The sequence below is a fragment of the Grammomys surdaster genome, unplaced genomic scaffold (genome assembly GCF_004785775.1).
Source record: "Grammomys surdaster isolate TR1022 unplaced genomic scaffold, NIH_TR_1.0 191, whole genome shotgun sequence".
Classification (NCBI taxonomy): domain Eukaryota; kingdom Metazoa; phylum Chordata; class Mammalia; order Rodentia; family Muridae; genus Grammomys; species Grammomys surdaster.
This window is the reverse complement of record NW_021604636.1, coordinates 8,213,062-8,228,487: the sequence shown is the minus strand read 5'-3', so window position 1 is coordinate 8,228,487 and position 15,426 is coordinate 8,213,062. Positions and strand designations below refer to the sequence as shown.

The 15,426-nt window shown below is 41.4% G+C and overlaps 1 protein-coding gene across 4 annotated transcripts in view; it reads right to left on the bottom strand.

Moving 5' to 3' along the window:
* The window catches only part of Ccdc148 (coiled-coil domain containing 148), a 255,563-nt gene that overhangs the window by 120,751 nt on the left and 119,386 nt on the right, over positions 1–15,426 (bottom strand). The window lies entirely within an intron of this gene.

Here is a 15,426-nt window from a genome sequence, read left to right as displayed (position 1 = left end):
GTCTAGAAGATTAAAAAGAACTTGGACTCAGATGTAGAGGTAAAAAAGGATTATTTGCACAAAATATAAGAAGCGTTAACTGTATAAACCAATGGTGTGCTCACCTGGGTGGCACAGTGGAGCTGGCCCTGGTGGAGGGAGTGCAGATGACCAGGCCAAAGGCATGAGCATGGCAGAGCTGCCCTATGGTGTGGACTTGGAGGTGATGCCTTCCCTCGCTCCCCTGGCCACCTACAGGGGTCAGGAGGGCTAGCCCAAAGGTCATGTCCCTCACTGGTCTGCAGCACTTAGGAGAGCAGGCCCTGTACTCACCTTGACAGCACAATGGAGCTGGCCTTGATGGGAAAGGCACAGAAGAGCCAGGCCTAAGGGTATGGAAGCAGGAGAGTTGGCCCTGTCCCTCACCAGCTAAAGTACTTGGGAAAGTGGACCATATGACTTGACTAGGAAGCAGAGTAGAACTGGCTATGGTGGTATGGGTGTGGGTAAGCTGGTCCAATGGCATTAAAGCAGGGAAGCTAACCCTGCCCCCTCCTTCTACAGCAGCAGCATTGGGTGGGCTAGCCAGACCAGTGCTGAAAAGCTCAACCAGGTAATATGGATGCAGGAGAGCCAACAGGCTGAGTAGCTCAGCTACCACCCAGGCCCAGAGCCAGGGCTTTGAGTCGGCTCACCTCAACTTTGAAAGGGCTGTTTCTGTTGATCCAAAGCTGCAGGATCTCCATGACACAGGGCAACAATAGGATAACTGGGAGGAGTCCCGATGAGGATCCAATATTGATGATATGGCAGAAGCCAGAGGCCTTGAACCAAATCAATGACTCATTGTAATGAACATTTGCAGGTGAAGATGTGTGGACAGAGGGATATACTGTGGGACACACTGTGACACACTACAGCTCCCATGATGAGATTGTTTTCTATGCTTTCTTTTGTTTTGTTTAATTTTTATTTTTTATTTGTTTTATATTTTCTTTTGCAGGGAGGTTGCAAGGGCAGAGGATGGATACAAGAGGATGGGGAGAAGTGCAGGACTGGGGTGCATGATGTGAAACTCACAAAGAATCAATAGAATGTTGGGAAAGAAAGAATAATGGTGCATAAATTTATTACATGAAAACTTAAAACTTTGCTGGGTGTGAGGGTACTTGTGAGTTTCCCATCAGAATGTAAAGGCAAGAAAGGTTATGAATCTTTGCTATGCCTGGGCCCTGTCTCAAAACATTGAAAATACTAGAACTCAAAATTTTTCTTAATGATAAGATACTTCCTAAAGAAAGAAAATGAGATATAAATATACCTGAAACACATATAACCCAATGGTTGGTGACTGAAGCATTTAATGATCAAGTACAAATTCATAAAAGATATATAGGAAAAGGATGGAGAAAAATTAAACTGACAATTTTTTTCTTTAAATATTTTTCCCCTCTGAAAGTTTAAACGTGTATATAATATATATTGATCATGCCCTTACCTCCGCCATTACCCCCCGCCAGCTCCCCTTAGTGACCCTCACATCATCTCCTTCAAACTCTCCTTTGTGGATTCTACCCCATCTCACTCCCAACTTCAAGTCCTCTTTTCTCATTATTAATGACCCGCCAAGTTCAATTCATGCTACCTACACGTGCACTGCATAAAGAAAAGTGATCTGTGTCACCACTAAATGAACTAAACGGCATTCAGTTAAAACTCAGCGAACTTCACATCAAAACTACAGTAAATGCTACAACATATCCACAAACTGGTTAAAAAGCAAAGATCAAACATGCAAGGGTGAGGAACAAGAATTTTTATATATTCATGCTATAAATAATAGACTGGCTCAAACTCTGGGTGAAAGGGGGGCTAATGCCACTCGAAGTCATAGGAACACATCCTTTATGAGCCTAAAATCTCATTCATAGACATAGAAACTATAGAAAGGTGTGTGCTAGGAGCATGAAGAATTGATACTAGGTTCCTTTAGTACAAATAACCCAAATATCTGTCAACAACAAAAGATCTGCAATCCAGCCTAGACTACAGAGAAAGAAAGACTCTATCTCAAAAGACAAACAAAAAATATTAGCAAAATAGGCCAATATATTATTGTATATGGTAGCTACACAAAACAAAATATTGAAGGAAAGATGTCTTGCACAACACTTTAATATTCTGTTTGATTCTGTTCACAAAAGTTTAAACATGGACAAGATAAAAAAAAATCACACTGTTTGGAGACTTGCACAGTGGTAAAACCAAGGAAATATTTGTAACAAAAGTTTGATTCTAATGAGGGCTATAAGAAAGGTAAAGGTCTTTCAGTGAGTAAGGGAAAAAAAAGAGAACATGTTGGGGGACAGGCCAGTGATGGTATTTGAGTGAGAGATGTGAAGCAGGACTTGGGGTGAAGCCCAGAGGAGATGGGGTAGAGGGGTGATAGCATGCTGAGAGGATGGCCCCCATAAAGCAGGAGGCTAAAAGCTTGGAATCCTATCTGGCAGTACAACTGTCACATAGACCTCCTGTGCTGACCGTCAGACTAGCTTATGTCAAGTTTCTTAATTGTCTGCCAGGGTCATCCTTTTCCCAATTAGTCTACTCTAACCAACAGCCAGAAGGATCTGCCAGTTAAGCCAGCTCATGTCATCCTGTACTCAGCCCAGCTGCCCTAAACACTGTTCTTAAACACCATGGGCAGGACTCTTATGTTTCCGCTGCTTTTGTGTAGATAGAATTTCTGCTAGATGTTTCCTTCACAGGTTTATAAAGATTTTGCTGTTGTCACCCTCTCCAAAAGGGTTTCCAGTCTTTAAACTACTAAACGTCTTCCCCTGCCAAGTTTTGTGTACTTTGCTTTGTAATTTTTTCTCCCTTGATCTTAGTGCTCACGTCTTTAATGCATAGATACTGCTCGTTCATCTAGTAAGTATGTCACACAAACTTCCTGGAGGCAAGATACATAAGGTTTGGGATTTTGGATTCTTTTTTGTGTAGTTCATGGAATGCTAGCATAAAATCAGCACTCACTTAAAGAGTTGCTGAGTGAACAAATTCACCCACTCTTCCCTTTTCTTCATCCATGCAGTAAGGAGAGCAGAAACATGGCACCTCCAGCTCTTGCTCCTTCCTCACATGGTCCTGCACATTTAATTTCCTAAGTGCCCTCTGCCCCTTCCTCTCTGTATCATCACTATAGTTCCAGCAGCCAACATCTCTCACCTAGACTTAAGCAATGTGTGTTTGGTGGTCCTTACACCCTTTCTAAAAAACACTACCTTTATTCTCACCAATTCCAGTTACCAGTTACCTTAAAGTATGCCCCCCTCTACCAAAACCTTACAGTGGCTCCCCACACGTACACACACACTGGGATGCTATCACTTTAATGTTGCTCACAAGGCCCTGCAAGATCTAGCACCTCTTTAGCTTGTCTTTTCTTACTCTTTGATCTATAAATTAAAAAGAAGAAACATCGAACTATTTTTATGTCATGATATATTGTTTATAAAAGATTGACTCTGAGTTTCCAGTGCCTAGAATGTCCTTCATGCCTACTTTATAAATCGGACACCATTCTCTAGGCTTGTTGCTTAACTGGTTGCTTAGTCACTGAGTGAACAAATTCACCCACCCTTCCCTTTTCTTTATCCACACAGTAAGGACAGCAGAAACATGGCCATCCCTCCTATAGACTCCTTCATTTCTCCAAGAATTATTATCAGCTCTCTCCCACAGGATTTGCCACACTCCAAGCTGACTTTATCAATGTCCCTTGTCTCTTCTACAGGAAGCTGAGATTCCCTAAGAATGTTTTATTCATCTCGTAATGCCTTGTACCTATAACAGTGCCTAACACAAAAGGGTAGGGGTGTACAAAAGCCTGTTGTTGAATGAGGAAATTAATGACTTCCATTGTTATTGTCAAAGAAACATAATTTTGTAAAAAAAAAAATGAGAAAATATATTAGTAATAAGCAAATCAGCTACTTTCAAATACTCTGGCATTCAATGTGAACCTTTTACAAATCCCATTCTTGTGAAAGTAAAGAACTAGGCAAAGAGCCCAGAAGAATCATTTTAAATTGTCTCATCCGGTTCTTTGATGCTCAGAAACTTGATTCTTTTTATTACAAATGCCTCAGGCACTGACAGATCATTTTCTCGGGGTTTTGTTGCCATTGTTGTTTAACTTTACTCCTTTGCTAGCCTGCCTTTCTCACATACAGAAGGAGAATTTGCATTAAGCCACTATGGCCAAATGGTTATAACGAGACAGTACAGGCAAGACTCAAATGGTTGTTTTAGACAGTTTCAAAATGGAGGTTTGCTCACGTAGGCCCTAAGGAAAATGCTCTAACTGAAATAATTTTGGCTAGAATGAGCCTGATAGCCAACACCAAGAGGACATTGCTAAGACTGCTGGATGCTACACTGTGTGGGATGTACTTGACCATCATTGATATAGCAACAAAGATTTTCTCTAATAAGTGATGGATTTATTTTCTATTTTATTGTCTGGAAAGATCTATGAAAATAAATGATACATAAAAGATAATCCTTGAAAATTTGCAAATCATCAATACTACCTCAAGATGCCTTTGATAAAAGCTTTCTCATGCTCTCTAGGGTAAAAGCAAGGAGTCAGGACTTGAATCTCTCTACACTATTGAACCCTCACTTGGTGCCTAATGATTTCCCAGTATGATGATGCCAGAGTAAAAGGGTATTACACACATACACACATGCACACACACAAAGAGAGAGAGAGAGAGAGAGAGAGAGAGAGAGAGAGAGAGAGAGAGACATGGTGGGGACTGTCTCGTGCACAATTGCTCAGCTAAGTTAATGTCATCAACAAATTTTATAATGCAAGTTGCGAAATAGTGAACACAAACAAGAGGAGTGCTATGAAACACACATAAATTATCAGAGAACATACATGGGTACCACAAAATTCCTCCCAAAGTACAGGTTTGGTGGTGTTTACTGAGAACGGTATGGATTAGGATGGGTGTCAAACATGAGTGGTCAAAAGATGACTTAAAAATGAGCTCTTCCCTTCATATGTTTAAGGAGAAAACAGTAAGGGACACAAGTGCCACACAAGCATGATAACCTGAGTTTAGATGTTTAGAACTTATAAATTCTGGAGAGCAAGGTAGCCTGCTTGTAATTCCAGCTTTCAGAAAACAGAGACAAGATCCCTAGAGCCAGACTAGTCATATAAGTGAGCTTTAGGTTCAAGTGAGATTCTGTGTCATTAAATATTATGGAAAACAATTAAGAAAGACCACCAGAACCAACCTCATACTTCTACATGCCTGCAAACACATGTGCATACACACTTGTATACCTACATACATATGACCATGTATTCACACTGAACAAGCAGAGCACATACATACATACATACATACATACATACGTACATACATACATATTAAAATGAATTATTTTCTTATCATTAATATTTGAGAATTCTTTATAAATAATGTATCCGAGTCTTTCATTAGGCACTAAGTATACAAATATGTACTTTTGTTGATTAGCCTGACTTCTTAGTCTCTTGTTAGTGTCTTTGGTCATTTTGGGGATATCTAATTTTTTTCTTTTAGAAATAATACATTTTGTGTCATGTCTAAGATATCTTTTTCTGACTCAAGATTGTTGTCTTTACATGTAGGTCTATGATCCTTGAGTCATGTTTTGTAAAGGGAATGAGGTTTGAATTGAGGGTCATTTGTGTGTAAAGTGGACAGTCAATGGTTTGCAACAATTGTCCAATTGGGATTAATTAACTTTGTACCTTTGCTGGAAATCAACTAACCTATAATGTCTGGCTTTGTTTCTAGATACCCTGTTTTATTCCATCAGACATACTTAGAATTTTCTTTAAATGGTCATGTCTTTATTTTTTTTTCCACAAGTATTTTTAAAACCCTGATTTTCCAACTCCAAGTTGTGACTTCCCTCCCTCATTAATTATACAAAACTTGATATTACGGCTGACTTATTTTTTTTATTGTGCACAGTCACAGTAAGATACAAACATCTATATTCCAGACAAACTATCTTCATTTGCAAAACATCTTGTGAGATATTGTTATGACTTGCCACTGAGATCTAAGACTCTCATCATAAAGAACATAAAAATGTACAGCCTCTTTTAAACTTTATAAACTAGACCCAATGCAGACAAATCAGCTCTAAAAAACAAGACATTTTAAGAGTTGGACGACTTATAATATTTTACTTGAAAATAGTATGCAGATTCATCAAGTATCCAAACCCTGTGGAATTTTAATTAGCTACCTGCCAAGAGCCACAGACAGTGCAGAACATATAGGAAATGCTATCTGCTGCTGCAACCAAAGTCTTTCTGGCATTGATCCTAGGGTTCCTAGGAACTCTCTTGCTTCTCTTAATGTTACATATGTATATTCCCCATGGGGAACTTCCTTATGAATGCCTCCCCACGTTAGAGCCTACAAGGATGAGCGCTATGCTAATACCAATTATGTTGATGGTACATGGCACAGTTAATCATACCAAAGCATTAATAAGTTAATGTCTTAAGTTGGAAAAAAACTGTTGCAACTTTAATTCAAAAGGCACACTAAACATTAAATCCTCCAATTATTGTCTTTTTTCACCCTGACCTGACCAAGGAAGTATTTTATGTATGGATCACTAACATCTAAGATGTAACGTCTACCTCTTCTATTACACAGCAAGTATTCCCTGAGATGATGCAAGAAATTAACATAAAAGTAAATGACATGTATGGACGGTAGGTTTACTACTAAAGCATCCTTTACCCTGTTTGTGGTCACATAAGTATGTGGCCGGTGGATAAGCCTTGGGGACCACCTCTGTCTCAAAGGCAATCTGAAGTAGGATCTTCTGTGTCTGCTTGGTCAACATATACTGTGTTATGGTTGGAATGGGAATGTCTCTGTAAGCTTGTGTGTTTGAACATTTGGTCTGCAATCATTGATCCTTCTTTAGAAGGTTATAGAACTATTCAAAAGTTGGAAAAAGCAAGTCACAGACGGAGGTGGCTTTGAAAACTGAAGCTTAGCTGCAGTTCTGGCTGAAGGTCTCTGCCTTTTGATCCCCTACTTGGGTTGGGCTAGAACTTCAACTCCAAACCTGTACAGCACTGTGTTCTCTGACCTCTGGGATTCCTATTTAGTTCCCAGCTGTCTAGCAGCTATGCTTTGTTGGTCTTTTAACATTCCCCCCGCACGTTCAGAGATTATAGGATAGAAAAAGACGCAAGCATTGTCTCTATACAGGTTTTGGAGGTTCTTTACCTCTGAAATCCCTTTTTAACCTCTAAAATCCTACCTCCCTTAAACCCAGCTCTCTCTGCAGCCCAGAGTCTCCTATCAATACTGTTTTTCTCCACCTATGTTATACACCTTTTCATTCTTTATTAAAAATAGTCTCATGAAAAGATTCATGGTGAATATGAGCTTACGTTTAAAGCTTCTCTTATTTCATGGATCTTACCTATCCATGGTTGCCAAACACATATAAACCCTTTTAAACTTTACTTTATAGTTGGAGTGAGACTCAGTCTGATAGCAGTTATTTATGCTATCATATGCAGTTATGTACCTCGAATTACACTCAAAAACCTCTCTGTCTGGATTTGAGTACCTTGTGTCTGATTGGTAGAAGCCAATGCCAAGGTTACTCTCCAACAGCAAAAGGAGGCTGAAGCAAGAGGAGAGAACTGATGATATGAGGGGCTTCCATCATGGGGAGTGAGCTCAGATGATGCTTACTCCAAATGTCGTTGTCTAACTCACATTATCTAGTTTCCATCACTATTAGGGGTTCATGGCCAGGTCATTCAGCCAACTAGTAATGACAAATTGGGGCACAGAAATGAGACAGGGAGAAGAAAACTGAGAGCTGGGTGATTTAGTTCACAGCTGACATGTATCCCAGTTTTATAGGTAGCCAAGGTTTATTTTTAAAACTACATCTAACATCTTAGTATATTCAGTGTTGATAATTAAGTCTTATACTTCACCTCCTAATGACTTTGCACATGATATACTTGCTTCTACAGCAAGCTTCCTCATAAATAAAGTAAAAAAAAAAAAAAAGAGAAGGTAATAGAAACACCACTGTGTCAGGAGGTACTGTGAAGGGAGAGAAATGCCTGCAGCTTATACACTTCACTTCCACAGAATTTACTGAGGACTTATCATAATCCAAACACTGGGAAATGTATTGGGGGAGAGGAGGGATTTATATAATACCAAAATGAAAAGAATGCAGTGATACTTGCAGCTGTGCTGAGGACATGGGTTTTTCAATGTGCTATAATCATAGTTACTGGTAGTCCAGAGTTAGGTACCAGGGGCCAGAGAGAACAAAGAATGCATTAAATCTAATTATAGACTCAATGGCATCTTTCTGCAGTGGACATTTGAGCCAAGTCTTGAAAGGTGGTCAAGATATAATCGAGCAAAGGGAAACCAGAGAAACACACCAGCAAAGCCAACAGCAACAGGGGAAAGTGCAGGGCCAGGGGAGTGTACAGTGTACAGTGCCATAGCAGGAGGAAAGAAAGAGTGAGTTCCAGTGACTTGGTCTTCCTTGCTTGCAAAGAGTAGAGTGGAGGGTGATGAGAAAGGAAGATAAAAAAAGACAGAGAGCCACATCCAACTTCCTGAGGACCTGGAGAGCCACCAAGAAGCTCTCCCATTGTTGTAAGCCAGGGCATGCTCCTGAGGAGTTAGCCAAAAATAAATAAATAAAAATTACTTTCCTCCCTCTGTTCCTCTCCTTCTCTTTCTTTTCCTTCTTCTACAACCTTGTTTGAGAACGAGTGTTGCTATATATCCCAGGGCCAGAGTGATCTAGTCCTCAAATCCCTTCTGCCACACCCTCTGAGTGCTGGAGTGTTCGGGTCCATGTTACCACTCCAGGCTCTGAACTGAATTCTAGACCGAGAATTCTGCCTGTACCATAAAGGAAAGACTTGGCAAGGGCAGAACGTAAGACAAAGCATTAGAGTACATAGTTTAAGAACTGAGTCAGGGGCCCAAGGATGAAAAGGAAAGGGTATAGGGTTAAAACAGACAATTTCCCAGTGTCATCAAATGAAGGTAACAGCGAGGGAGAATAAGAAGCAAAGTTTCTATTTAAAAAGTACAATTTACCATAGGAAACCGCAAGATTTCCGTTTTTGATGTTGGTTTTGAGGCATCTGGAGACTTCTAAAATTAATATAATCAGCGTGTCACTAGACAATGTCAGGAGAGAGTTATTTGAGGCTTGGGAAAGTATCTGAGAGAAGTACAGTCATGAGGGTTCTCAGTGGGCAATGAAATAAAACAAGAACAACAAGCTAGGGAAGGAACCCAGAGGCTGCTGGGGGTTTTAGAGTCCTGTGGACAATGAGACACTTGACATGACAGCAGGAATTCCTTAACAGAACTCAAAAGAGTCAAGAGTGAGGAAGGTGGGCGGTTATCAGGGCATGTGGAGAGGATGAAAACCTCTGGAGGAATAGGCCACATGTAACCATGAACAGGAAACTAGAGAGGTCCAAGAACCAGGGTGAATCGTGTAGGAAGGCTGATTTCACACGAAACGGAGCAATGGACCACTCCCAGCCCCTGCCCCAGATACAGAGGGCAACTTTGAGCCAAGAGGTTTCCTTGGAGAGGAAATGGTCTATAAGGAAGATACTACAAAGATCAAGAAACACAGAAAGGACAGAGTCAGCAGGCTCCAGTGTCATGTGGCAAAGTAGCAGACCTTAGGGAGGACTGGACCTGAACACCCAGGTGGTATTGCTCGCTGCAACCACGGGAATCCTGGGCAGGAAGGTTGGCACCACCAACAACAGAAAGATATGCATTGTGGGAGAATGGAATAGGGTTATTTTATTTCCCAGTGGTATAATTTTCCTGGTAACTAGGAGATGTCTGTCACTGAGTCTGGGCATCGGGGTGCATGGTGTTAGGCAAGTGGAGGTGTCCAATCTAAACAGCCGCAGAAGGAACTGGCAGGGGGAGGGCAAGCCTCCCAGTTGGCATGGGAGTCTAGAGGGTGCTTCCTTTTCCACAGCAGGATGCGATCACTCAGGATGGAAGTAAAGAAAAATCACTAAGGAGACATCTGGGAAGCGTCAGCAGTTGAGCTCTGGAAAGAAGATGGACACACCCGTTAGCCTGTAGAGTTAACAGGGTGGTCTGAGCTGAACACCGACAAGGACTGCAGGTTTCGTGGGAGCAGGAGTTATGAGCACCTGCTACTCCCCATCTCATCCTGAGAGTAAGATGCCCAACCACCTCCACTTTGCTACAGCAACCATTACTGTCAGAACACCAAAAAAGTCAAGGACTGGGCATTCGGCATTCCAAAACTCCTTTTGTACTTTTCTTAAGACATAAATCATCCAACTGACTCCTCTGAAGACTTTTAAATTCTAAGTCTGAGAACAAAATTATGGTTAAATGTTTAATTGATGTTTATTATAGCTAGTGTATTAGTTTTTGAAAGGCCAAATTTATGCTACAATGAAGCAATATTTTCCCACATTTTGTGGCTCTAATACATAGCACACCTGGGGCCAACAGTATAATAAATATCTTCTATTATTCTATAGTGTTCTTGCATGCAAACCTGTGTGGGGCGAAGATAGATAGTGTTGACTTTCAAGCTAGTATGAACCTTAGGCAGTCACTTCATCTCTCAGGGCTCAACTCTCAGATCTGTAAAAGGACAGTCAAGGGATAACTCTCCTGGCTTCTTCCATGTCAAAGCCTGTAAGCATAGTTGAACATTTTAAATTACTGTACAATTTACAGATTTATCTCTTTCCTTTTACAATAGATTTCAACCCAGCTATTTACTGAGTCTTAGTCTCTCATTAGGAATGCAAATTCTGAAGCTCACACTGTATCTGCAGGACAATAAAATCTACCTCAGCATGACTATGTGTCCGTATTTCTCTACTTTTTCTTCTCACTGACATGGGTGCATTAATATGCCTTCGTCTGCTTTCTGTTGTTATAACAGCTGACGTTAAAGAACTTACAAAGAAATTTGTTGGTTTCACAGTTCTGATAGCTAGAGGGTTCTAATAGCATAGCACTGGTATCCTAGTGACTGTGTCTGGCTGCATTGCTTCATGATGGTGAAGCAGAGAGGCTGCTGACGGCATGCAGGAGGGCACATGCCTTGCTTTAAAACAGCACAAGCTCACATGAGCTAATGAACTCTGTGGGAATAGCATCCATCCCTTCCTAGGCAGATTTCCCATGATCTCACCACCTTCCTCCAGGCCCACCCACAAAAGGGTCTTCTACATCTGGCAAATGCAAGCACTCAAACCAAACCCAAAACATGGTAGCTTTTTGTGGTCATATCTCTTCCCCAGGACTATGCCTGTGCTGTCCCCTGATTCCAGTCAGTCAGGCACCATAATGTCACCTGCACATGTCAGCTAAAGTTTGGGACTAAGCAGACTGTAAGAAAGACCCTATGGAGAACAGGGGGCATTTGGTAGACTGCTGACACATTGGACAAGGTGATATGTGGGATATAATCAAGCAGCATTTAATGACTTATAGACCCCATTTTATGACTTACAGAGTTTCCATTTCTCCTGTCACCAGACCCAAGTTCAGCAGGTGAGGGTCTGTAAGTCATAAAGCACATGCTCTGAGCCTAGGACCCGGTTCCAGTAGATCAGGGTCCTCTAAGATCATAAAATGACTTCTTTCCGTTTCCTGCAAGCTTCTACATCCAGGATCAACAGAAAGGCGAAGAAAGAGGGAAGGCAAGACATACCACAGTGTCCAGATGTCAGCAGTCTCCTGGGGGTGCCCTGCTCTCCATAGGATCTTTCTGACAGTTTGCTCAGTCCCAAACTTCAGCTGACGTGTACAGATGGCATGCTGGTGCCTAAGTAACTGGGATTAGGAGACAGCACAGGCATAGTCTCCTGGAGGAGATGGAACCATAAAAGGAAACCATGTCTTGGATTTGGTTTTCAAGAGAACAACAGTGTCATCTGAGCTCACTGACATGCCATAACTAAACCTGCTGGTGGCTAGTGTGAACTCTTGCTGCCCTGTTAGGTCCATCACCTGGATTGCTAGCTGGACTGTCCCTAGCAAAATGTCTCCACTGGGCCATATACATTTTCATCTGATAGCCTGTTAGGTTGTCACTTACTGGGATTCTACCTTAGTTTTGGGGTTCCATTCACCTTTGGTAGGGGTCCTGCTAGGCACAAAGACCTTGCCTGGGCAGGATATTCTTGACAATAACCTCTTACAATCAGCAATGTTTTAACTGGGGCACATAAAAAATTGACAAATACCATCTGATTAGGATCTTCCAGCTTCCACTTGGGTATAGAAAATATGGTCACTCCTACTTTTGCATCAAAAAATTTAAAAGCCTGGATTCATCTACATTAGGATTTTTCACAAACCCATCAACAGAGACCACAGGGCAATAATCCAGTTAGGGCAGAAGCCTCTAAGAACACATGTGATGTGAAAGGAGGCTGGCCTGTAACAGAACACCTGGGAAAGATGAGCCCACTGTATACACGTGCAGGAAGACAGCAGCTAGGACTCTGTAATGAATTGATAAATATTAATGATTTGCACATGTCAATGATTTAACAGACCATGAAAGTATAGAAGACTGCAGAAGCGACAGACACATGGGGAATTTGTGCCCACTCTCAGGCTCTACTGTGCTGATCCCCGAGTGCTCGAAAGAAAGACTGGGGTCAGGGTGTCCAGGGAGAGGGAGCCTCTAATGGCAGTGGAGGTGTATAAGGTGGGGCAAATTACAGATACATAGGGAAGGGCAGCAAGCCCACAGGACACATGAGCAGATCTCCTGGAGCTGGAAAGAGAAGGAAAATATACTCTTGTGGATGTGGCAGGAAAATATCTCCTTCACAAGAACCATTAAAGGCATCAGGCTGTTTGTCATGGGAAAATATCCTCAGAACCACCAAGGAGGCCTGTGGATGAACAAGGAAGGCAGAGTGGCTCTTCCCTACAGGTACTTGTGTCCAGTGTCAACCTAGGTCAGGGAAGGAGCAGAGGTAAAAGATTCTCCCAGAGGCAGAGAGTCTAAAGCTTCCTACTACACAATCAACAAAGTAATAGCCGTCAGGAAAGGACTGATACAACTGATCAGAGTCATCTGCAACAGGGATAAAAGGAGGGAGCTGCTGAGACAGAACAAACAGCATTAACAGTTTTGCTTATCCAATAAGACAACTAAACACAGAAATACATATTGCAAAGGAACAAGTCCAAGTATCACTATTTGCAGATGATATGATAGTATACATTAGTGACCCCAAAAATTCTACCAGGGAACTCCTACAGCTGATAAACATCTTCAGTGAAATGGCTTGATACAAGATAAACTCAAAACAAACAAATAAACAAATAAAAAAAGCAGTAGTCCTTCTATGTACAAACGACAAACAGGCTAAGAACAAAATCAGAGAAACAATACCCTTCACAATAGCCACAGATAACATAAAATATCTTGGGGTAACTCTAAACAAGCAAATGAAAGCCCTGTATGATAGAAACTTCAAGTCTTTGAAGAAGGTATCAGAAGATGAAAAGATCTCCCATGCTCATGGATCGGTCAGATTAACATAATGAAAATGGCCATCCCACCAAAAGGAATCTACAGATTCATTGCAATCCCTATCAAAATTCCAACATAATTCTTTACAGACCTTGAAAGTACAATCCTCAACTTCATATGGAAAAAAAAACAGGGTAACTAAAACAATCCTGAACAGTAAAAGAACTTCCAGAGGTATCACCACCCCTGATCTCAAGCTGTACTACAGAGTTGTAGTAATAAAAAAACACATAGTATTGGGGAAAAAAAAAACAGACACATTGATCAATAGAATTGAATCAAAGACCAAGATGTAAATCCACACACCTGAGGACACCTGATTTTCGATAAGGAAGCCAGAAATATACAATGGAGAAAGGAAAGCATCTTTAAGAAATGGTGCAGGTCTAAGTGGATTTGCATGTAGAAGAATACAAATAGATCCATAAAACTCCACGAAACTCAAATTCACATGAATCAAAGACCTCAACATAAAACCAGATACACTGAACCTGAGAATGTTGAAACACGTTAGCATAGGAGACCACTTCCTGAATAGAACACCATGAGAGAAACTGGCAAGACATGAGTGGAAGGCTCATTAGCTAGATAATGAGTTATTCTAAATACTCGTGAAAATCGCAAGGATTCCCCACTCCTTAGTCACCAAGACTAGAGAGGCAGCAGTGGTGAGAACATGATGTGATGGATGTAGCCTGAAAATCTAGATACCCACTTGGAGAAATCATCTGAGCATTTTTTACTTGAGCTACATCCATGCAAACCTTATGATCCACCCTCTCTGCTCCTGAGGACCCAATAGGAATCGGCACGTCCGTTCAGGAAGGCATTTTCAATTATGCTCAGAAGAGCAAAATTTGGGAAACCATAGACATCGTGTTGTTATGAAATGAAATGCTATACAACACTAAAAAGAACAAGTTATTTCCACATGAAACAAGGTTCAAGCAGATATGATAAGCATAAGAAGGCTAAAGGCTGCATGCTCAATGATTTGGTGTGGATACAGTTTGGGGTAGACAAAATACACCCACAGTGATGGAGTCAGGAGTGTGGCTAGGGTAAGGGGGCAGTCTTTACTAAAAAACACTGTGAGCCAGCCTCTGAGCCACAGAAATTTGTTTTGTATGCGGTGTATCTTAGCTCAGTGTTTATATGAGGTCTAATAAGCGCATTTCATTCTACAGCTCACTTAAGTGCCTGGGAGCACACAGTGCAACACGCTGCTCACAGCACAGTTCAAAGACTAATGGCAATGCTCGCCAAGTGAACAGAGGCAGTCTAGGAGTGCTCAGACTGCCCCTGCCCCTGCCGCTGTGTTCCCAATCAGCCTCCAAGGATGAGAAACACATACTGTCTCTACAGCCTGGGGTCTATCAGCTTAGAGACAACTTGTACTTTTTTACGTTCCAAACTAGTGTGAAAAGAAGGTCTTCCTACTTTTTAAAAAATGCCCAGTCAATCATGTTTTCTCCAATGTTTTGAAACAAGCATTTGTTGTCAGATATATTCCTCACGATACCATGTCTGCCAGGTTGGTTTTTTTTTCTACTAACAGAATAAACTGTCTTATTTGTTGAACCTTTGTGATCCTCCTAAATGACTTAGCAGGAAACCAAGGTGACTATATCACGTTGTACCTGAGCACAATTCATATATTGGCCCTGTGACTGCAGAGGAAAGCACAGTTACTCGAGCACAACTGCAACCCATATCTTCAGTTCCAGCACGGGGACAGCCCCTCTGTATTTGCCTGTGTGCAGCAGACGCCCA